The sequence below is a fragment of the Octodon degus genome, unplaced genomic scaffold, assembly GCF_000260255.1.
Source record: "Octodon degus isolate 3935 unplaced genomic scaffold, OctDeg1.0 scaffold00078, whole genome shotgun sequence".
NCBI classification, from domain to species: Eukaryota; Metazoa; Chordata; class Mammalia; order Rodentia; family Octodontidae; genus Octodon; species Octodon degus.
The window spans coordinates 12,357,169-12,362,358 of NW_004524654.1; the positions used below are offsets into that span (position 1 = coordinate 12,357,169).

The 5,190-nt window shown below is 37.8% G+C and overlaps 1 long non-coding RNA gene across 1 annotated transcript in view; it reads left to right on the plus strand.

The window, feature by feature from the left end:
• The window catches only part of LOC111818054, a 4,033-nt gene extending 420 nt beyond the window's left edge, over positions 1-3,613 (plus strand). Inside the window, exons 2-3 of the long non-coding RNA XR_002822125.1 lie at positions 2,613-2,616; positions 3,319-3,613. This is a non-coding gene — a long non-coding RNA (uncharacterized LOC111818054). The remainder of the gene's footprint in view (positions 1-2,612; positions 2,617-3,318) is intronic.
• Positions 3,614-5,190: the final 1,577 nt, after the last annotated feature.

Genomic DNA, 5,190 nt, shown 5'->3' on the forward strand with positions numbered 1-5,190 from the left:
CCTGGAACCACATTGAGTTTGATAAGCAAATTTATTGTCTGACCATATTCAGTTTGGTAAACAAATTCATTGTCTGATACAAAATAATGCTTTCATAGTGATTGGGACCATGACTAAAACTACATTTCCTGGGGCTTTTGTTTCAGTTTCTGGTTAATTTGCACCTGAGTATTTGTAGGCAGCCATGCATAGCCCGAGGTTACAAGACGTTAAAGCCTATTTAGTTTCCTTTAAGTCATCTCTGTAAGCTAACTTTGCTGACAGGAATTGGTGAGGGTTACAGGAATTTTATCTAGCAAACATCAAGAAACAGCCACTAGTTACTAAACAACTTAGAACAGTGGTAAGTATATATTTTTACACAACAGAAAACACAAGATTTACATTTATAATCTAAAATGTAAGTTGATACATTACATTCTCCACTGGTTTTATCTGGGAATCAAATAACTGATTCAGCTAAAACCCCAAGTTGTTATAACTATCCCAGGAGCATGAGGAGTTTGTAGGTAGATCTCAGCAAAATTAATTTGATGGTCCAGAGGTTTTTTTGTTTGTTTGTTTTTGTTTTTAACATACTCAGTTAAACAGTTTATAAAACACGGTCCAATAGAGCCAAGAGAAAAAGGAGAACAGGTACAATTGAAGCAGGTATAAGGAGGCATTGAGAATTGTCTCTAATTTTTTTTTACAAATCTCTAGAGCCAGTTTTTCTCTTTGGCTATATTACACACCAAATGTTTTATATGTTGTTCTGTTTTTTCACCAAAGAAGAGATTTTTTTTTAACAACACTAATCAAAGCAGATGTTTAAATCTCTCAGGTCTTATGCACTCATGACCCTTTGTGGTGATGTTGTGTCAAATTATTTTGACATGAAGTCACCACTGCTAGTCTATTCAGACAGAAAGGACTGCTAGTTAACAACAGAGTCTGAGTAGGTAGGTTTTTCTAGAACCCATGTCTCCACTGGTTTTCATGCCACCTCTTAAGCTGTAACATCAGCCAGGCAGTTTCCTCTTTTGTCTTGAGGTCTGGTCCTCAGTGGGCAGCATCCGTCTCTCTCAAGCTGTAAAGTCACCTTATCTTTAACCTTGTCTCCTTGAGGGCCTATTCCTGTCTGACTGCCTATAATATTTTTAATCTAATTCAGCTGCCTGCATCATTTTCCCTCTGAAGAAGTAACCCAGACTGCCATGAGGGTGTATGGGTGATGACCGCTTTAGATTCTTCAATGCTGAATGGGGTCGTAGTTGTTGACTGGCAGTCAGAGATACTCTCCAGAGGTTTTATCTAAGGGCCCTCAATAGACACCAAGCATTTTTATCTTGGGTAGGTGGAATGGCTTTAAATCTGGATGAGGCAAAGCAAAAAAAAACAAAAAAAAACAATTAAACATAACACTAGTCAGAAAATTTTGTAGATCCATTAGCAGATATTGGGGTTTAATCTCTTAATCTTCTATGGTCATTGGGTACTGGGGCATATGAATTGCCAGACCTATGGAAAACACTCAGTACTTTCTGGTTGACAAGTGCGGCCACTGTCTGGATAATTGACAAATCTGCATGAGCATCTATTATAAGTTTAACAGGCTTTCTCCTAATATTGGCTGTTAACATGGGTTTCCTCAGGCTGAGAGGGGAAGATCTATGACCACTTCAATCTGAAACTTCCTCTGACTCCATCATGAACACTTTCTTTTTTTCTTCTGTGGCAGCTTTGGACATTTTTTGCTTGAAATGTCCCTTCTCTCTGTCTGGGTACAGGGAAGTGTAACTTTTTCCTTTTTTCTGGCTAGCCTTCTTTTCTGTAGGCTGCTAGTATCTGTTATAACCTGTGCAATTCATTCCAATTTTGTAATTATATGTTTCCACTGTAACTTTATTAACAAGGACTATTTAGCATAAGCTGACAACTTAAACTCCATCTTATAACAAGCTTTGTAACTTCCATTTTGTAAATCCTTGATTTGTTTTGTAAAACACCACCACCATACCTTCCATGAAGAATGTGACTGTGCAAATAAGAGAATGTTCCTCAACATTCTACAAAATGAGTTAAACTACCCTTCCTACACGAACAAAGATAACACCTGAAAATTGGCAAAATGGTCATCAGATGTCATTCTAAATAATGAGATAAAAACAATGCCTAAGCCAAGTAAAACATATTCCTGTAGGGTTTACAAAATGTGACCTCATGTATGGGAACAAAAAATTAACCCTCAGTCATAACTGACTCAAAGTAAGCTTTGTAAAATCCCCCCTCCTCCCTCTATTCTTGTGTTTTTTTCCCTTTAAAAACTGTGCCTCACCTAGACTAAGCATGGACCTACTTGGAGACAACAGTACATGCTGCCGCTGAGCTCAGCTAAATAAAGGGCTTTCTTGCTTTTTCAGTTTGAGTCTGATTTTCTATTTTTGGGTTACAACAGTATCAGCACTCTCATTTTCCATCTATAATTCTATTCTGTATCCTTTTACTATAAAACACTTCAACTCAAACAAATTCATTCCTGCAAAACATTCTAACTTCTGCAGCTTGTGTCAGATATCTGGGGTCCACTGAGTAAGGTACAACTTCTTGGTTTTAAGGCTTTCTGCAGGTAGGCCTGTATAAGGAACATGAAGATAGTTTTCCTTGTAATGAGACAGGAAACCCAGAGAAGACTCAGATTATCTGGGCTCTATCAGGTGGACAATTAGTCTAGGCTTTAATATTGTCTCTATAGACAAAATCTGGTGGATCCCAATAAAAGGAATCTTAATCTCGCATATTTGTTAACAGATTTAACCTGCGTGATTACTTGGGTTTTGGTATCTTCTAGGACAAAACAAATTTTCTGAGGAATTACAGCATGTACAATTAAAGCACAAGCATTTGAGCTAAAAGGTAAATGTACAAATTTTGAGGCTAGCAATCATAACCTGCTAGCTTTTAGACCCCTTTATTTATGGAGTCTGACAGTTTGTTATAAGTCCCTCTAGCTCTACTTATAAATATCTCTAAATTTAGAGAATGTATGAAAACCAGATTAATACCTTATTTTTTACTGTTAATGTTTTTAAGTAATTTAAGTACAGCTTGGTATATTTTTCTAGTTACACCTGTGTTTACCATCAGCATAAAATACCCGAGTTATATCAGAAATCAACCAGGCTAACTTAATAAACTTACCATGAAATACACACTATTCAGTCAGATAAAACCAATGTCCCATTCAATTTTGGATATGGCCCCTATTGTAAGCAAGGGGCACTATAGAGGGATTTATCCTTTTAACACTGGCCCTGAATTTTATTTTCAAAAAACAAGGCCTGGCTCTATCTATAGACCCAAAGCTATTTGACACTGTGTAGCCACTGTCTCTTGAACTTTTTTACATTGACAGGATTACATCTATACATGAATGATATATCTCAATTACAGTGAAAACAAGATCACAATGACTGGAATGAAGGTCAGGGTTGGAGAAGACAAAGAGACCTGTGCCAATGTCCAGCAACAGGCTGGGGTTTTTCTTTTAGTCATGATTACTCAGGGCTCCTCCATGGAGATAACAGGTAGAGGTAACAATCCAGCCAGAGGGAGGAGGCAGGCCCAGTGCTGTTTAGTCTTATTAGACTATCTGGAAAGCTAAGTCTGAGCTCTGGGACCTCCACCTCAGAGTGTAGTCTCACTTTTAGTGGCTGCCTTAGCAGTCAGGGCATGGCTTATGGGCCTCTTAAAGCATTCCCTCTTACAGTGGCTTGGCTTCTGAACAGCAGTACCAGATGAACCTCATCATCATTGAGCTCTTCTTGGAGCCCAGAGAATCAGACTTAGAGTCTGTTTTGAGGCTGCAACAAAGACAGCCATTTTTTATCTCTTTGCATTTTCTCCCTGCTTTTTTCCCAGTTCCAATTATAGGACATTGCTTTTTTAGTTCCCTATAAACTATCAAGTGAGTTGTCTGGAACAAAAGCTATCTTTTATAGCTCTTTTCAAATATCTGGAACTGATTGAGTAAATAGCTTATCTGTAAGAGTAATCTGTCCCTCTACTGAATTAGCATCTCAAGAAGAATGTTTTACCAGCTTTTTATTAAACATTTTAAGAAACTAGAGAGGTGGTTATCTTTTTCCTGGTAAACAGCTGAAATTTAATAACTGAAGGCTTGGTTTTAGTTCTTTTTAGACCTTCAAGAATACACATTAGGAAATATTTTTTATTACAATTTCCTGTCTGGCTATTAGGCCAGCAGGGGTCTGACTGCTTGGGCTCCAGTGGGAGCAGGTAGTTCCTGTTACAGCTAAACCAACATAGACTGGGTGTCTATCTTCTCATTGTTTAAAATTAACATGACATTTATCTCCAAATGAAATATCAGGTTGTAATGCTGCCTGACTTTTTTTTTTTTCTGACTTTTCATAGAAGTCAAAACTTGGTTTCAGATTGACATTACATCTTTCCAATCTAGCTCATAAATCTGAATAAATCCTCTAAAGACATCAATGTACTTATCAACGTCATCTAAAGATTTTTTAAATCTGACATCTGTTTTAGGTCACAGAGAAAAAGGCTCATAAGCTCTGGAAGTTCTAAATTTAAACTGTCTTTTTACTTCTTTAAAAGATACTATCTTTTCATAAACTCAGCTAAGGATTGGTGTAGCCTTGTATTACAGCTGTTCTAGAAGCCCACCCTTTTGAAATGCAAATAGGGAAAACCTTACTTCCAGTAATGTAAGATAAGGCTGTGATTAGGGCTATCTTATCATTAGGCTCCCAAGATCAGGAGCAGCAGCCTTAGGCCCCTGTACTGCCTGGTTTTCCTGTAGCCCACATCTACCTTTCAAAACTCGAATGATTTTCTTAAGGCAAACAAAATCTGAACATAAGACTACTGGTCAGGTGACAGGAATCTTACATTCAGAAGCATAATCATTGCATAAAAAGGTCAATTTGAAGTGAGCACTTTTTAGGCTACAAAAGTCTCTTCTAGAGATAGAAAAATTGGCAGGAGGATTTGGTCCCATGCACTGAGCGAGCCAAGTCTCCAGACACTTGTGTTTTTCACCTAATCACCTAGGTAAACAGGTTTAGCAACTGGACAAGATTTAAACTTGAATCTTGGGGCTGGAGAGATGGCTCAGTGGTCTAAAGCACCTACTTGGAACAAGCTTGGCAAAGCACAGGGACCGCGGTT